At 36.1% G+C, this 18,557-nt stretch overlaps 2 long non-coding RNA genes across 2 annotated transcripts; both read right to left on the reverse strand.

The window, feature by feature from the left end:
* Positions 1 to 6,185: 6,185 nt before the first annotated feature.
* On the reverse strand, positions 6,186 to 7,758 carry LOC139193667 (uncharacterized). Its single transcript, XR_011578027.1, has 2 exons — positions 7,445 to 7,758; positions 6,186 to 7,355 (listed from the first exon to the last, which is right to left on the reverse strand). It is a non-coding gene; the product is annotated as an uncharacterized lncRNA (long non-coding RNA).
* A 7,925-nt stretch (positions 7,759 to 15,683) lies between these two features.
* Positions 15,684 to 17,187, reverse strand: LOC114822714 (uncharacterized). The gene is made up of 2 exons (XR_003770896.2): positions 16,822 to 17,187; positions 15,684 to 15,893 (listed from the first exon to the last, which is right to left on the reverse strand). It is a non-coding gene; the product is annotated as an uncharacterized lncRNA (long non-coding RNA).
* Positions 17,188 to 18,557: the final 1,370 nt, after the last annotated feature.

Consider the following 18,557-nt stretch of genomic DNA (forward strand, 5'->3'; position numbering starts at 1 on the left):
TTCTTTAGCGAGTAATGAGTCGGGTCATATTACCTAATAATATTAACATGTCGATTTCGGGTCGGGTTATATTATCCGTTTACTTTAACGAGTGTTACACAACACAACCCGTTAAGATATTGGGTATAACACGAAAAAGATACGAACACAGAAAACATGACACGAATGCCAGGTCTACCATGGGCCCATGTAATTGAGATTCTTGTATGAATTAATATATTTTTTACTAAATATTACTACCGGTCTTAGGGGGGTGTATTCAATTGGGATTTTAAGGGATTTTAATTCTTTTAATGAATCTAGGGGTATTCAATCAGGATTTCAAGTGATTCTCTGAAATTTTAGGTGTATTCAATTAGAATTTTAAGATAGTTTATTAAAATCCTTAGAAATCTGGGTGTATTCAATTAGAATTTTAAAGAAGTTTATAACATTCCAGGTGTATTCAATTAGAAATTGATTTTAAAGAATTTGAGAAAGTTGAGGAATTAGAGAGAATTAGAGAGATTTAGTAGTGTATTTTAAGCATCTACAAATCTCACCTCTTCCTATGAGATTTCAAGGGAATTGAATCAAAATTTTATATGGAATATCTACAAATCAATTAAACTCCATAAAAATCCATTAAAATCTCTCACATTCTCAATTGAATACACCCCCCTTAATTATCGTAGTAATTATCTTGGATCTAATTTAGCCGAGAATTAACCAAGAAGGGATGAAGTATCCCATATGGGATAAAAGATGTGATAATGTCCATATTATCTCCATATTCCTCATCCATTTCACGTAGTTATGATTAACAGGTGGTCATCTCCGGATAACAATGGACAAAGTTCTAGTAGCATGGTGGAATACGAATTGGTTCAGGAACTTATCAACGAAGGCATACCCCTTATATAAATACAGCGGGATTTGCAACGCATAGAGAACCTTCAACTAAACACACAAATCAGCGCTTTATGTGGAATCTCTCATACCTTTTGAGAAAACTAACTTGTTTCTAACTATCAGCATAAATTTTGACTGGATAGACAAGTTTGGGTTGGCTGCCGATGGACGACAATTGACTGGATATACGGAGTTTTCCAAAAGTAACCACCAAAGGCGACCGACTGGAGAAACAAGGCCGGAGTTGTAGAGTCAATTTGCGTTAGGAGTCTGGCTGTCTGGTTTGACGGGGACTCTCTCAAGTTTGACTGCATGTTTAACTCAAGTCTCTGCAGGCAAAGAGTCTGATTTTGTCGTCGAAAGAGGTCACTTCAGCAGCCTTCTTGGCGAAGTGAGTTGTTCTATGATTGGTTACTCTCAGGTGAAATTCAGAGTTCGGCATACAAACGACTAAACCATTTTGAAGATTAAGACGCTCATCTCCTTTGAGTATCTTTATCAGTATAGTTTGATTCTGATTCGGTGAACCTATATCTTCACCAATAAGTTGAATATGCTGAACCTACTACAGAAAACCTAGAACTTCACAATGATTGGCATAACCTTGTCTTCAAGTTATAGAATCCAAGGTCGAGAGTGTTCTTCATCGATCAAAGTCACTCTGTTTAGGATTCAATAGCGCATTTTACCACATCACTGCATCAAGAGTAATTCGCCCGAGCGAGTTTGGTAGTGAGTTGGCATGCCCGTATCAGCATTCATGCCACCGAATGACATAGTTAGATCTTAGTTACTCCGGCTTGCGCGCCAGCTATGTAATTTTTAGGGTCAACAAGTACATTGAACAATGTACAATTTATTTTTAGGAAAATAGATTCACAAATTTTACTTGGTTAAACAAATAAATAGAATTGTTAGTTTGCAAAACGAGAAACTAAATACAATATTTAAAAAAAAAAAAAAGAGGGTTTAGGATCCCATAAATCTGAATTTATTGCATCAGCTACTCCGTATGAGGATGCTTAGAACCATCGTGGAAGATTATTGAAAATTTCTTCACGGAGATCAACTTGGCCACAACTTAATCAAAAGTTTTTGGCTTAATTGATTAATAGTTCCCATGGTGATAGGATCGTTGGAAGATAACACGTGAGCCTCATGTACTAATAATTAACAGAAGTTGACCGAAATTTCACTTTTGGGTCTAAAAGACCATATCTATGAGAATTAAGAGTTTAAATACCCTAATTCAACTCCAACTAATATCAGTTAGGAACAATATCGATGTTGTTAGAGTGGACCTTCGACCCGTCTTTCTGATAATTCCACAATACATTCGTTGGCCAACTTAAATAATGTCTTAATTAGAAGTTACTAAGAACATGAGATAAGACAACAGAAGCTATATGACGCGTTTCAGCTGTCATTACCAATTATTGATCAGTCTTTTAATAAATAAGTTTATTAGTTAAAATCATAATAGCAACAGCTTTTTCACAACAACAGAAAAACAATTAGGGTTCCTTGGCCTCAGGAATTAACCTTGTATCTGCAAAAGAAACTGTCAGAATCAGAAGCCAAAAATGATTGTTCTCGATCGACTTGGGTGGTTAGACTGATCCTTTGATGTTCAGTAGGTGAAACCTATGTGATTAGTTTGATGGAGTTTATTAGTGGAAGATAGCATGTGAGCCTCATGTGCTAATAATTAACCGAAGGCGACCGAATTTTCACTTTTGGGAGGATTTCACCACATGAGCTTAAATTCTAATTTTTTTGTATCACATGGGCTATCTTCCAACACTTCACCACATGAGCTTAAATTCTAATTTTTTTGTATCACATGAGCTATCTTCCAACTACCTTATCACCATGAAAACTATTAATCCAATTAGGCCAAAGTTATTTAATCTTTTAAATGGTGTTAATGGTAGTATATGAAGAAAGTTGAGGTTCCATCATAAAACCAATTGACAATATGAGGAGTAGCCCAACCTCTTATAAGCTCATGCAAGGTCTTTCCTTTCATCAATGTGAGACTCATTCTCAACACATCCCCTCACGTGTGGCGAATTTTCAAGCCTAACACGTGGATAACACAACGGGTGCCGTGGAGCGCGTGTGGCAGTTTGGCTTCACACGTGGGACAACTTGCTCTGATACCATGAATAAAGTTAATTAAGGTTCTACTTTAAAACTTATTGGCAATATGGGGTGTAACCCAACCTCTTATAAGCCTATGCAAGGTTCCTCCTTTCATCAATATGAAACTCATTATCAACCGTACACAAGTCTCGAAATCACTGGCTTTTTCTAATGCCGTAGAGCTCTTTAAGCTTGTTTTCAACAGCACCAGAAGTGCTAAATCTACTCACAAAAGTTATGGGGCGTTACTCAGAGTGTGATCTGTTTGCAGCTTTCAACTATCTAAGAGAGAGAAAAATTATGGTAGATCCTAAAGTTTTGTTAATTTTGCATGCTCATCTTATTCTTGTAGTATTAGGGAAAGAACGTGAAGGTTTACGAAAATTCCTTTTTATTTACTACAATATTTTCATTTCTGTCGTGTTTCCTATCGAATTTTTTTATGTTCCCATATATCTCCTGTATTTCTAATTTATGTAGGATAATATTTCTCTGTCACCCTTTCCTACTAATTCTGAGAAGAGAGCTAATAAATTCGCGCATTGGTTCCATGAAAGAGAAAAAGATCTTATGGGATGGGGATTGATCTCCCTATATATTTACAGTGTAGGGACATAGTCTATTTGTTTGCTCTAGTTTCTTTTGGAGAATATTCAATTTCTCCATGCTTGCCAGATGAAGGCATGGGAGGGGCTCAAGATTTGAGAAGCTCAAAACGTAAAATTGATAGCAATGAATTTTTAGATGGTGATAAGACTAGAAAGCTAAAATCATTTGTGGCGGCCGAAGGTGAAATGATTTCCCGTCGAGAGAAAGGTTTCTCCAATGTCAAGCTATCTGTATATCGTGCAACATTTTCTACAGCCAACGCTGTAGATTTGTTCAAAGACGATACTCCTGTCGGAAAAGATTTTGATGGAAGTTATCAACTAGTTAGAGTTTTCTACAGCCAACGCTGTAGATTTGTTCAAAGACGATACTCCTGTCGGAAAAGATTTTGATGGAAGTTATCAACTAGTTAGAGTGCGTTGTCCCAGTCTGACCATATTAAATAAATCTTATATTCATTCAGTACTGTCTCTGTATTAGATCGTGAGGCTACTTGGGAAGGTATGGTGCATTATGATGAACACTTACTACCATCGTTGAATATCAGAGTGCGCAACGAACAAGACTAACAAAATAATAGAAATATTATTAAACAACCGAGAATGCCGGAACGGCTACAAAACCCTAAGATACTACATTGTGAATAACTTAATATTCTACGAGCTACAAAGCACCATATATATAGAGAACTAACATAACTCTAATAAGCAAGAAAACGAAACCCTAATACTAATGGGCTAAGCCCAAATTCAAACAATAAATTAAATAACTATTTTCCAACACCCCCCGTCAAACTCATGGCGGTATACGACATGGGTTTGCAAACAAGCAGATGCGGACTGGCTCCGTTAGGAGGACTGGCAGACATGCAAACTTGACTGGACTTGACTTAACTTAACTTGACTTGACTTGTGAATTGGCAAACTTGACTTGATTCTTGACTTGACTTGACTGGCAAACTAGTTCTTTATTCTTGACTTGACTTGATTCTTGATTCTAGCTGGCAAACTGGTTCAGGTTCAAACTGGCTAGTGTTGAGAGTATGGAAAGAACCCGTCACTAAACGGACGAGATTTTCATATCTCAATTGTAGCAACGAACAAACAAACACAAATACCATCACTCGAGTGGTCACAATTCCAAGTACTCAAATGACCGTCATAAACACAATTCCAAATAGCCAACAACTCGTGTGGACCTAAAACAAACTTAACCATTTTTTGTCTTTGCCTGAGTGGGCCTAAAGCAACAGCAAACAACCAATTTATATATTTTTTTCCTTCACTTCCTTTGCTTTTATTTTCCTTTCTTTTTTTTTCTTTTTTTTTTCTTACTCCCTTTCAGGAGGTCTGGTCTTCTTCATACCTGCAAAACAAGCACAGGAGACGATGGGATGGTGCAGAAGATTAGTGAGGCCGAGAGAGTGCAGTGAGCAGCGACTCGATCGTGGTTTGGTGCGGCGGTGGGAGACTGTAGGGGATTTGGTTGGGTTTGTGCAAGCGTGCAGGGCGAGTCGAACTGGTGCAGATGTAGTGGATCTGCAGCGGGTGGTTCCAGTGGTAGCATGGTGGTGATCTGATGAGGCAGAGACGGGATGTAGTGGCGGTGCGAAGACAGGGCGAGGACAAACTCAATTCGAGTTTGTGGTTATCGGGTCGAGCAGTAGCGATGCAGGGAATGAAGCATCTGGAGTCGGGGATGGCAACGGCAACCAAAAAACTGGTGTGGGTCGATCTAGTAGTGGACAGGCTGGTGCGGGTTGAGCAGCACCGATGGTACTAGCAGGGGCGGAGCCACCAAGGGACTAGGGTAGTCCCGGCCCATCCTAACTTCATCTTAGGTGTGAACCCCATGGAAGAAGATGAAGCAAACGACGTCGTTAAGCTATTTTGATTTTAAATCTTTTTGGCTGTCTAATGAAACAATAAGTTTGGCATGAGAGTTTTAAAAGAGATGTGCAATTTTAAATGGAAAAAGCAACCTCACTTCTGGTTCGATTCTCTCACCTAACAGTAATATATACACTATAATTTTCTAAAGCAACCCACCTTCTTTATTTGCAGACCTCTCCCCCTTTTCCTTCTTTTTCTACTTCTTTGTATTTTCTTTAGCCTTCCACAACCTACCTCTTACTTGGTTGTCTGGGTTTTTACATTTTTCTTCTTCTTAGTATTGAATTTAAGAGAATTTTTTTTCAGTTTTGTGAGGATTACACAAATTGCATATATCAACATGTTATGAATTCAACTTTTTACACACACTCATATATATATATATATATATATATATATATATATATATATATATATATATATACACATATTTGTGAAATGCCCCTCCTCATTCAGAATTCTGGCTCCGCCACTGGGTACTAGCAGGCTGGGCAAATAGACGCAAACCTTTTTCTAAAAACAAAACCTTATCAAAACTAATACCGAGCAAACTAGAAAACAAACAAGCTACCAAGAACAGATTCAATCCCGAAGAATAAAACCTGCTCTGATACTAAGTTAAATATCAGAGTGCGCAACGAATAAGACTAACAAAATAATAGAAATATTATTAAACAACCGAGAATGCCGGAACGGCTACAAAACCCTAAGAGATTACATTGTGAATAACTTAATATTCTACGAGCTACAAAGCACCATATATATAGAGAACTAACATAACCCTAATAAGCAAGAAAACGAAACCCTAATACTAATGGGCTAAGCCCAAATTCAAACAATAAAATAAATAACTATTTTCCAACACAAATTATGCTCATGATCAATAAAGTCTCATCCGTCCCGAGGTATTTGGGTTTGCTTACAATGCTACATGGATATAGCAAATCTCACTTGGGTTGCTTTAATGGTAGTCTGGTGAAGGAGTGGACTCTATTTAGGCAGAACGCTCCCCTACCAATGCATTTTAACATCCCACAGCTTCGGTAGATTGCTTAGCCTCGTTCATCTTCAATGCAAGAGCGTTCGATCAGTGAGTTATCACGCACTCTTTCAAGGGTGGCTGCTTATAAGCAAACTTCCTGGTTGTTTCTGCACCCCTACATCCTTTATCACTGAATGGTCATTTAAGACCTTAGCTGGTGATCCGAGCTATTTTTCTCTTGAAAGGATTAAATAGAGGACTCTCGAACATTTGACGATCTCAGATGTGTCGATATCAATGGTGATTCATTATTGATGAATCATTTCTTTAAACGATTGTTGACCACTAGATCCGTTGGTCTACAATATTCACCCTAGCCCACAAGCACAAATCCTTAGCGCGGAATATAATCTCAAAGTACTCCAAAGACTCAATTATAGTAAATCAAGAAGGTGGTAGGACCCTTGCAGAGTCCTCCAACAACATACAACATGGATTCTGGCAATGCAATGTAATTGGACTCTCACGTCGATCCGAATGAATTATCCTTTCCACGAAGGTAAATCCTTGCCTGCTAGGTAAGATAATAGAAAGTTACAAATTTTGTCTCGATAGGACATGTATTCTATTATTATGAAATTCATAAATTCTGCCTCGATATCCTATACCCCGTTCTTTTTTCATTTTTAATCATTGATTGCTTGTGGTGATTGTTGTTTCTTTGTTTGTTCCGCAATACGACCCCAACATCGTGCGCAAGCATGTGTGCGACTCCCTCTCAGATCCCCCGAAATCATTATAGTTGATTCGCCCATACATTATCTTGTTTTTTTTCTCTATGGAAAAATTAAAATCTTCATAATTAAACTAATTAATCCAATAAATTAAAAAATATATATTAAATCCACTCAAAATTTGGTATTACCTTTCCAAAATCCTTCTCTTTCACATCCCTTACTTGGAGCTCCAGTGGAATCGGCCATCATGCAGACAAATAAAACAAGAATTGGGATATGAGAGGTTTGGGAAAGAAGAAAATGTGGGGAACTTGAGGGTTTTGGGGGAAATTATGTGAGAAAAAAGGAGAATGAATTTGTGATTTTATAGAACCATGAGACCTTTGCGTGACAAAGCTTCTGTCGCCCAAAGCTTGCAGTAATTACTTCACCTTAAAGTCTCACCAACCATTTCAGATCACTTCCGCGACAGACACCTCGTGGCACAAGGTTTTCGCAAGAAAATGTTTGTCTCGCGAGATGTTTGTGCCAAAGTTCTCCCTCCCTGCGTTTTTTCTCAGTCTTTGTGCGACACACATTTTGTTTTGTCATGCAAATGCCTTTTGAGGGATGAAACTCTTCATCACATAAGGTTTTTATTATTATTTTTTGTCAAGATGTTTTTGCGCAACGATTCCCTTATTTTGTTGCGCGACAAAATTATGTGTGTCGTGTAAACTTTCGTCATTCAAATAATTTTTTGTACTAGTGAACGTTGCCAAGTTTGGTTAAATTTGACCTCAAATTGCTATTGAACTAATGTTTTTATTTTTTTTTATTTTTTTAGTACAACGATATATTTTATACTAAGATGAGGGAAGAGTTCGGCTAAGCCACACAATGGTGAATGGGCAACCTAACTATTGAACTAATGTTAACATCACAGTTTTTATAAAACTAGCAACATAGCTGAACCAATCAAATTTCCTACCTTTCAGAGAGAGAGAGAGACGTCAAATTCGAAGGGCGAGGTAGTCAGTTCTTACTTCTATGTTGCAATCTTCCTTTTTCAATGAAGCTTAAATTTTCCCAGAAAGAAAACAAGTTTTCTTTGCGGCCAATTTCTAGGCAAATGCCGAGTGTTCTCACTCAGTCATCAACAATTTGACAATCTCAATTATTTTTCATTTGATGTATCTAATTGCCGGAGATTATCTGTTTAGTCACTGAAGTGAGTTTCTTGTGTCTACAATACTTGTCATGTGTAAATTCAAGTATATGTGAAGACTGTAGACAAAAGGATTATATCCCGATTGATTGTCTTGTAGATTCTATCACTTCAAAGGTGTCATTCGAATGCAAGGATGCCTACTCAACAAATATGTCATATCTGCACCCTACTGATGGGAAAATCCTAGTATTTTTTTTAACAAAGAAAATCATAGCAATTTGTATGGATAATGTAAAGAAAGCATTACAACTAACAGTCTATATATTCATGCATGGATTTTTTTTCATCCATATTAGCAGAACACAAAAAACTCAGTCCTTGCATATGTTGTTCAATGTTTTAAAAAACTCGCCCTAAGGCGTGTCTATGCGGTTTGGAGGCAGGGTGGGGTAAAATCGCCTCTGTTTTGTGAGAGTTAGCGAAAAACTCGCCTAAACTTCGTCGGGGGCACCTTATGGCTGAGGCGCATCTAAAGTGTTCAGTAGGTGTTTTTTTTTTTTTTGAGCTGCCCAGATGTGAAATTTTCTAATTTCAAGGGCGTCTGTCTTCCCAGTGAAGAAAATGAAGTCGCGAGTAGGGGTGGGTTCAAATAACCGAAAACCGAAAAAAACCGAAAACCAAACCGAACCGAGGCCGAAAAAACCGAACCGAAAAAAAACCGAACCGAAACTGCCAAACCGAACCGAACCGAATCTGGCTGGTTCGGTTTCGGTTTTTAAGGTTCGGAAACCGAACCAAACCGAACCGAACCGAACATATATATATTTAATTTTGTTTTCAATATTATAAATAATTTAGTGATACAATCATAACAAGACTTAACCTGTTACCAAGTTGGTTTGCTTGAAACTTTTCAAGCCCCTGTGCATGGGTTCGAATCCTCATGCCTCCAGGGTTTCAGAAAAGTTTTTTAGTTTTTTTGAGCAATCAACAACCTTTTAACTTAAAATTAAATATAAATACTTAAAACCTGCTGCTGTGAGGAATCGAACCCCTTCCGTCCAGGGGGGATAATTCCTTCAAGCCAACTTGACTGTAGGCTTTGTGTTGTTATAATTGTACCAGTAATATATTTATAGGTTTCTAATATTTAATGCTTTATAAAATTTCTTAAGATTAAAAACCCTAGCCGTCACTCTCCCAATCCCATTTCGGTTTTCCCTTTTCTCAAGCACTCTCTCCCCTCCGCTATTTCCTCTCTGCCTCTCTCTCTCTCTCTTTCTCTCCCTTCCTCTCTTCCTCCAAATCACTATCTCTCTTTGTGGATTTTGACGGTAGCAAAGAGGAGAGCCAAACCACAGTGGCAGTGGAGCAGTCCAGTGGCACAACATGGGACTGATGGGCAGTTGACGGCGGACGAGGGCAGTCATTAATCGTTGCAGATCCATGATCCATGGTTCTTTGTTTTTGTGTTGTGTTATTGGTTAATTTTCGTTTGCAGATTTTTTTTTTCAATTTCGTTGGTTCTGAACTTCTGATGAATTTGATCTGTAGCTTCTAAATTTCATGGTTTTGCAATTTGTTTTGGGTATGCTGGATTTGGTTAGGTAACTTCATTTATGAACACTATTAGACTATTTGTTGAGGTTTGATTAATTTGTGAGAGTACATACGGTTTGATTAATTTGTTTTGGGTATGCTGATGCTGAAGCCTGGATTTGTTGTGGCTGTTTTGCATTTTTTGGAGGAAAAAAAAAAACCGAAAAAAAACCGAAACCGAACCGAAAAAACCGAACCGAAAAAAAAACCGAACCGAAAAAAACCGAAAAAAATTTGGGCCGAACCGAACCGAACCGAAATTTCGGTTTGGTTTCGGTTTTGGCAAAAAACCGAACCGATAAGAACCGAACCCAGCCCTAGTCGCGAGGGCTTTTTGTTGCAACTTTTTCTTTATATATATATATATATATATATTTTTTTTTTTCTCTTTAAAATTTAAAATGACCCCACTTTGCTGACATTAATTTTCCCCATTATCTTCCTTTATGTTCACTTTTTGATTTGTATATTATTTTGTTCTCATATACAAGATAGATAAACATATTTTATTTTTAATTTTAGTTTTCATTATTTTTTTAAGATAAAGAAGCATATTTTCCTGACTATTCTGCTAGCAAGAAAAGAAGATAAACTTCTTTTAGTTTTTATTTTAACATTATATTATTTGCTTAAAAGAAACATTATATTATCCTTATTTATTTTGTTTAAGACTACTTAACTCACTCAAATATAACTCAAAACTCTCATATACATACAAATATGCACTTCCTCAAGACTCAAGACACTACTTGAAAAAATAACTCAAGAGACGAACAAGAATAGTTCCCCAAAGCTAACACTCGTCACGAAATATGCAACCCGATGAACTTCCGTCGGGAAGAATTGTCGTGTCAATACTGTCGTAAATGATTTTTCCCGACGAAGATAAGCTTTTTTCGGTTAAAAATATTTAGCCCGACGAATATTATAATGACATTCAGGAGGGAAAAATTGAGTTGATCATCGTTTGGCCGACGAAACACTTTTCAATCGACGAAAGGTCGGTGGTCGTGCAAAACCTAAATGTGAAGTCTAGACTTTTAGGTTTGACTTTCCTTGTCAACATTGTTAATTGTACCACATGCTCAATCTTAGCTTAGGCTTTCTCTGTTTATGAGCTTTGTATGCCAGAAAGAAATGTTCAAGGATGTGGCACATCTCACTTCAAAAGGTTTGTTCATGCATGTGCATTTGATGTCTACATTCATGTTACATTCTGATTAGCATAGTTGTTTAGTCAGTCGTGCATGCAGATTTCTAGCAAGTTGTGCACACAATTTAAGACATGCCCACATGGGCTAACTAACAACTTTTTGCGGAATGTTTGTTTTTCACCCTTGATATTTTCAAATCGTTTTGAAGCCTAACAAGTGTCCTTTGTGGGTTGAAAAACGAACCAAAGCTTATGGCGTTAAGATCCCTAGTTGGGTTAATTTTAATTTTTTCTGGGGTTTCACCTTCCTCTTTTTTCTTCTTTTATGAAACCCTAGTTGCAAAACCATTTTTTCATGCATTAAACACCCAATCATTGAAGAATAGGGTTGCATTGTCTTTGTTGTTTTGCATTAAATTTGTGGTCAAGTTATTTAAGTTTAAAATCCTTAAACTGACCCATTTTTGTATTCTTGCTAGTTTCTTCCTTCAACAGTTTGACTGGAGAAACTGACTGAACATTTGAATCCAGATCTGCATATCAGGCCATCTCCAATTGACAAGGCCAAAAGGACATAGGCTAAAATATAGTCTATTTTGACATGAACATCTTCTCCAACTGAGGGTTATGCCAAAAGATTTGTAGGCGCCATCCGACCAAAAATTAGACACCAGGCCAGCAGTCTGGCTTAAATGAACCAGCCAGCCAACCTGATGCAGCGGCCCATAAACCAGACAAGTTCCATGCTTAATCACATTGCAGCAGAACCTCTTCTTAAGTGATGCATCAACTTAATTAATTAAAGCAGATTTAGCAAAGAGTTAATTAATTAATTATCTCTTCTTTTCGTACACAAAATAAACATTTTAGTTGCATATTTTGCAAGTAATCCCATCCCCAGTATTGCCTATTAAAATATCATATATATATATATATATTATTATTTTTTTATATTATGTACTTTTTTTAGTATATTATCTTATGTACTTTTTGCAAAAAGAATTATACCATGCATGTCGACGGACTAACAATTAAACCTTAAGTTGGGCTTAAAAAAAAAATTAATAATGCAACCAAGAGCCAAAATATCGTTGGGGTTGGTCCAGTGGAATGTTGCATATATACGTAATTAAGTTTAATTTATTTGATAAACCTAACATTAAACTATTTAGTTACATTGATTTTGGTACAATCAGTGGCGGATCAAGAAAAAAAATATTTGGAGGGTCACATGTAAAACTTCACAAATATTTCTTAGACATATAACCTTAAAATTAAACTATGTTTCCATCATTCGTAATTTATGCAACAAATAACAATACAAGTTATAATTATCCTTCATTATCAATGGAAGAAAAAACATTGCTCTCGATATAAACCATTATGATTCAACCACTGATCTTCCATTCGATATCGCAATGGACTTTCAAAATATTCATAGCGAAAAATGCTTTCTCCATTGAAGGCTGAAGCAGTAGCAACAAGTATAACCAAAACCAATGTAATTAGCAAATACGCATGATTATAAATTCATACAAACCAACTCCTCACACAAAACTCAACTCATTCAGATAAAAACTTTCATCAATTTATCAACACAAATTGAAATGGAGCTACAAAACATAAAGTCAAGCAACTAAAAAAACATAGTGTATATTATTTGTTGAAATATAATTACAAAAAGGATGAATATTATTATTCTTTCTACATAAAAAAGGAAAAAAAGAAAGAGTAATTGCATTCAAGGCCTAATAGGATAAATGGTCCCTGTGGTGACAAGGTAATCGGAAGATAGCCCTCGTAGTAAAAAACTTAGGATTTAAACCCTTGTGGTGCTAGTTTGTTAGCAAATTTAGTCCAAAAATAATCTTTCCATTAAATGTCTGTTGATTAAAGGGTAAACATGTACTTTAACTTGTGCACCTTCTTCTTCCTCACCTCTCTAGTTTCTCTGTTACATGCGGGATCAAACATTTACATTTCTTCACGCACCACCCAAGAGAGAGAGAGAGAGACATTACTGCTCAAACCAAAACCTTGAAATCTGAATCGTTTCTTCCCCAGGAGAGAGAGGTTTTGATTAGGGACCCAGATCTTGCTCTTGCTCACAAATTCTACAAAACCCAGAATAAGTGATTCTTCTCCAATCACTTTTGAAAGAAGCAAGAAAGCTTCATCTCTGATCTAGGTTTTCAACATCCTCTGTTTCTTGAGCTTTTTTCTGATATTTGTTTTTCTGGAATGTGGTGGAAAGATTCAAACTTTCTCGGAAAATTGGAGTCCTTGGTTTTGGGATTTGGGTTCGTTTGCTTTTCTGGTTAGGACGATGGAGCATGTGTGCAAGCTTTGCAAAAAGGGCTTCTTGAGCGGCAGAGTCTGGGGAGGTCACATGAGGTGCCATGGAGCAAAGAAATCGGCTAAAACTGAGAAAAATATCAAAATGTGCAGAGCACATTCTGAGGTTGAAAACGATGATTACGCTGGTTATGGATTACGAGTCAACCCGAAAAAGTCCTGGAAAATTTCAGGGCACTCGAAGTTTGTGGTAAAGGGTTCGAAATGTTGAGAGCTTTAGGTACTCATAGCAGATGCCACTCGAAAAGTATTAGGGGAAGTGACGGATTGGAGACTGTTTCTTCAGTAAGGTCTCTCTCTCTTGGGTGGTGCTTGAAGAAATGTAAATGTGGAAGAAACAATGTATGTTTGATCCCGCAGAGTGTATGTAACAGAGAGACTAGAGAGGCGAGAAAGAAAAAGGAGCACAAGTTAAATTACATGTTTACCCTTTAATTAACAAACATTTATCGGACAAATTACTTTTGGACTAAATTTGCTAACAGACTAGCACCACGAGGGTTTAAATAAGGGCTATCTTCCGATTATCTTGTCACTACAGGGACTATTTATCCGATTAGGCCTTGCATTCAATGTGCTGATAGGATTCTAGACTCAACAGATTATGCCACGTATCAAAATAATACAAGATGACGTCCTTCCCAAAATAGAAAAATAGGGTTTCAGGTTGTCCTTTTCGAATCGCACAAGGCCTCATACTCTGCAAGACTGCAACCCAGTAACTGACGGTGATCTCAGTGAAATACAAGAAATTTTTTTTTTCCAATTTTAGACTTTGGATTATGTTTTGGCCGATAAATTGCCAATTTTGTCGAATGTGTGAAAGGTAATTCCAACCTTCAAAAGGGAAGCACCCAAGTTATCTATAGAGATTCACAAGAGTTCGGAGGGTCAGCTGACCCTCCTTGCCCCTTAATGCATCCACCCCTGGGTACAACCTTTTTTTATTATTGGTTGGTTATTGTTCAAAGGTCTTTTCATTATAGAACATATTAAAAAATAGTCCCATTCGGTTGGAGATGAGTTTTTTTGTCAAAAGGCTATATTTTGGCCTATAACCCTTTGGCCTCCTCGGTTCAAAATGGTATAAAATATGGTCTGACACTGTTCATTAAAAAAAAAAAAAATCTTGCAGGGCTATAGGGCTAAAAATGGCCCTTCGGCTCCCTTTTGGTTGGAGATGGCCTCATTGTCATATCATCATATGCATAGTTTGTGTGTTGGTCTAGGTGCCACAAGAAAAAAGTTCAAGAGGAGCTGTCATCTTGTGAAGATTGGAAACAACACATTTTCGGTGCCACAAGGTGAATAGCTCAGGAGAAGCTACCACTTCGTGAAGACCGAAGGAATCTATCTCATGTAAGGCAAGGTTGTATAAAGGTAAAGCTACTCCGTAGACTAGGTCTAAGAATTGAGCTATGTGTGGTACTTTGTAAGAATCTTGTTTATACTAGTTGATTGGACTCAATGGAGAGTCCCCAGTTTTTTTAACCAAAAGGTGGGTTTTTCCGGCCAAAAATATCTTGTGCCCAAAGTAATATATATTGTGTCAAATATCTCACATACGTATACATGCGACATGTATCACTTGAATATTTAATTAGTATGTGCTCACAATCATACTCACTTGACACATTAATAACTTGGAACGAACTGAAGCCTTGCTGACTAGGATAATTTTTGGTATTTGAAATTGGTTATTAAATCTTTGATTTATTAACTAATAAATATATTTTAATTGACTAGCGGACTTGACTAGTCAATCCAGCCGATTATATTTTTTTTTTATACAAGATATTTCTCCTAATGCCAATTTCACTGATCTTAAATTTCAATAAATTATGTAAGAATTGGCCGACAACATGTTCATCGGTTAAGTTAGTCCCCGGCGGCCACTCTCGTTGGATATAAAAAATTAACATTTAATACGTTGCTTCCATTTTCGTCGATTTAGCACAATTATAGCCAATGGAACGGTTCGTAGGGCAATATTTTATTAAAATATTTTAAAAAATAAACAAATTAATTAATCCAACATTAATATATTAATGTTGGATTAATTAATTTGTTTATTTTTTTAATCTCCATTTAATGAGACATTATTATATTAATTTGAAAAAAAAATTATATTAATATTAAAATACCAATGACATTTATTTAATTGAAGTAATAATCCTCAAAAAATTTTCATAAAAGTAATAAAAAAACTACACTTATAAATCTGAAGTTCATTAGGCAGATGATTTAGAGCTTCTTCATGACATCCGTATTCAAAATAGTAGGTGTGTAGCTCGAACAACCACTCTTTAAATTTTATTGTCCATAGCCAATCAACATAGTCAGAGGTAAGCGGTATACTCATGTTAATTTTAAACTCGGTCTGAAATAGACAAAAAAACAAATGTTAGTTATAAGAAAATAATAAATTAGTAATTATATACATAATAATTAAAATTAATAAAAATATTATATGAAAAAATAAAGGGGTTTTTGAACTTTAATCCCTCAAGAAAATTAAAATTTAAAAAAAGCATGGTGTTAGATTAAATATTGATTTTAGTCCCTAATGTGTCCTTAATTGAAAATAATTAGTGTGCATTTTATTTAATGTCTCCCATTAAATATTTAAATTTATTAATACACAAATTTTAATTTATTTTTTGACCAAAAAAGAGTTTTTTAATTTATTAATTTTATTTAACATTCTTCAAACTTGAAAGACTCAATTAATGTATCTAAATGTTAGTACCGAAATATATTATATTAAACTAATATATTTAAATGTTAGTACTGAAATGTATGTACCTAAATATATGCACCGAAATGTAATAATATTAAATGAATGTACCTAAATGTATGTACCGAAATGTATGCACTGAAATGTTAGTACCGAAAATGTATTATATTGAATTAATGTACCTAAATGTTTGTATCGAAATGTATGTACCAAAATGTGTGTACCTAAATGTATGCACCGGAATATATTATAATGAATTTAATATACCTAAATGAAGAAGATAAAGTACATCAAAATATATTGTATGACAAAAATTAGTTTATCTAAAGGTTCACAACAAAATATATTACGATGAATGAAATGAAAATAAAAATTATAATGAAATAAAATTAATACATTAAAAATTAGAAAGAAAAAGATAAATAATTAAAAAATAAAAATATAATTAATAAATGAGGTTATTAATGTATCAAGGGACTAAAATTAGATTTTGATCTTACTCATGGTTTTAATCAAAAAGTCATCTTTGCCAAGGATTAAAATGAAGTTTTCTAAAAAATAAAACACTGACCGAGAGTTCTTCCATTAGGTCGGGTGTTGTATTGTGGGTGACGTACTTCCATTTGTGGGTAGTCATAGGGCACTTAGTACAAATGAGTACACCTATCGAGTGATTCAACAATGCCTGAACTCAAGGGGATGCCGGACACCCACATCGTTCGTCATATTCAACACTTACTCGTTGATTAGAGCGAGTGTTGTGCCTAGGCATCTATTTTAAAAAATAAAAAAAATTTGTACTTTTCTAAATATACCTCCTATGTCTAGAAAAATTTATAATATACACAACAAATTATAATAAAACAAAAACATAAGATTATAACAACAATTTTTCGTTAATCCTGAAGAATAATTTAAGGTTCCCTTCCCCGTACCCATACCCGTCACCTTCCCCCTCCCCACCGCCCCCTCCCAAAACCCTTCCCCTTCCCCCTTCCCAACCCACCCCTCCCCAAACCCATCCCTCTCCTCTTCCCCGTTTGCGTCCCCACCCACCCCTCCCAATTGTACTCCTCCCTAAACCTGTCACGCCCTAGACCCGGGGTTGGTGGAAAAACATGACCTCACGCCCGGCGCGCGAGTAAAAGTAAAAGTAAAAACGAAAAACAAAAAGATAAACTTATCTTATAAAAATATACTCCAAAATCCTTAAATCTCTCCTCTAACACAACCTTAGCTCGTCTAGCACCCTTCTTTAATCTTGTATTGAACCTGCAAGGTTTAAAATGTATAGGGTGAGCAAAACTACATTCAAGATAGTAGGCTAGATGAGATCGGATTAGATTGGAGAATAGAAAGTTTATTCATCTATTTATTGTAGGTTGTAAAGAATTCTTGATTTGTTTAAGAATCATGAGTTATTTTTATAAGAGGAATTTATTTTCCAACCTGTTTCAATTTCCTTTTAATTATTTAGTTTTTAACTCACGTTTCAGATTCGAGTTCGAGTTCGAGTTTTTATTTTCTACCCGGGTCCAGGGTGTGACAAAACCTGCCCCCTCCCCTTCCCTTTCTGCCTCCCCATCCATTCCCTCCCCCTTCTACCTCCCCACCCATCCCCTCCCAGCTGTACCCCTCCCCACACCTATCCTCCTCTCTTCCTCGTCTGTACCTACCCATCTCACACCCACCCACACCCATTACATCAAAATCTCTCAAGTAGTAAAACAAAATTATCAGAAAACGTAGTAACAAATTTACAATGTATATTAAATTGAGAATATAAAATAAGTTCGAACAATGCAATTCCAAAGTATAACAACTCTAAAATTATTGAAAATAAATGTCATGTACCTTTTTGGGCCATTGAGAGATGAAGAGATTTGGGAAGAGAAAGATGATTTTGGAGAGAGTGAGACTGAAATTTCCAAGGAATTGCAAAAATAGAGGGCCCTCGGTCTAATAAAGGAGAAGCAGGATTGAATCGACGTAAGTTTCGTCCGCTAAAACCATATATTTTTTACATGTGTCTGCTTGTGATGTTTACCCGACGGAAGCGGACACTTCCGTTGGTTAAATAAAAGCATTAAAATTATCGAATTGAAACGTTTTGACTAGGTTCGACCAAAAAAACAAAAAAAAAAAAACGTTTTCACTAGTAAAAAACGTGTGAAAAAATCTTGGCCGACGGAACACATCAACAGCCGTCGGGTAAAACCAAATTTTGGAGGGACGTTTGAATTTTTGGGAAATCAATGGGGGAATTTTGAATGTTTGACCAACAAAAAAAGTAGCGTTAGACGACGG

The sequence above is a fragment of the Malus domestica genome, chromosome 17 (genome assembly GCF_042453785.1).
Source record: "Malus domestica chromosome 17, GDT2T_hap1".
Lineage (NCBI taxonomy): Eukaryota > Viridiplantae > Streptophyta > Magnoliopsida > Rosales > Rosaceae > Malus > Malus domestica.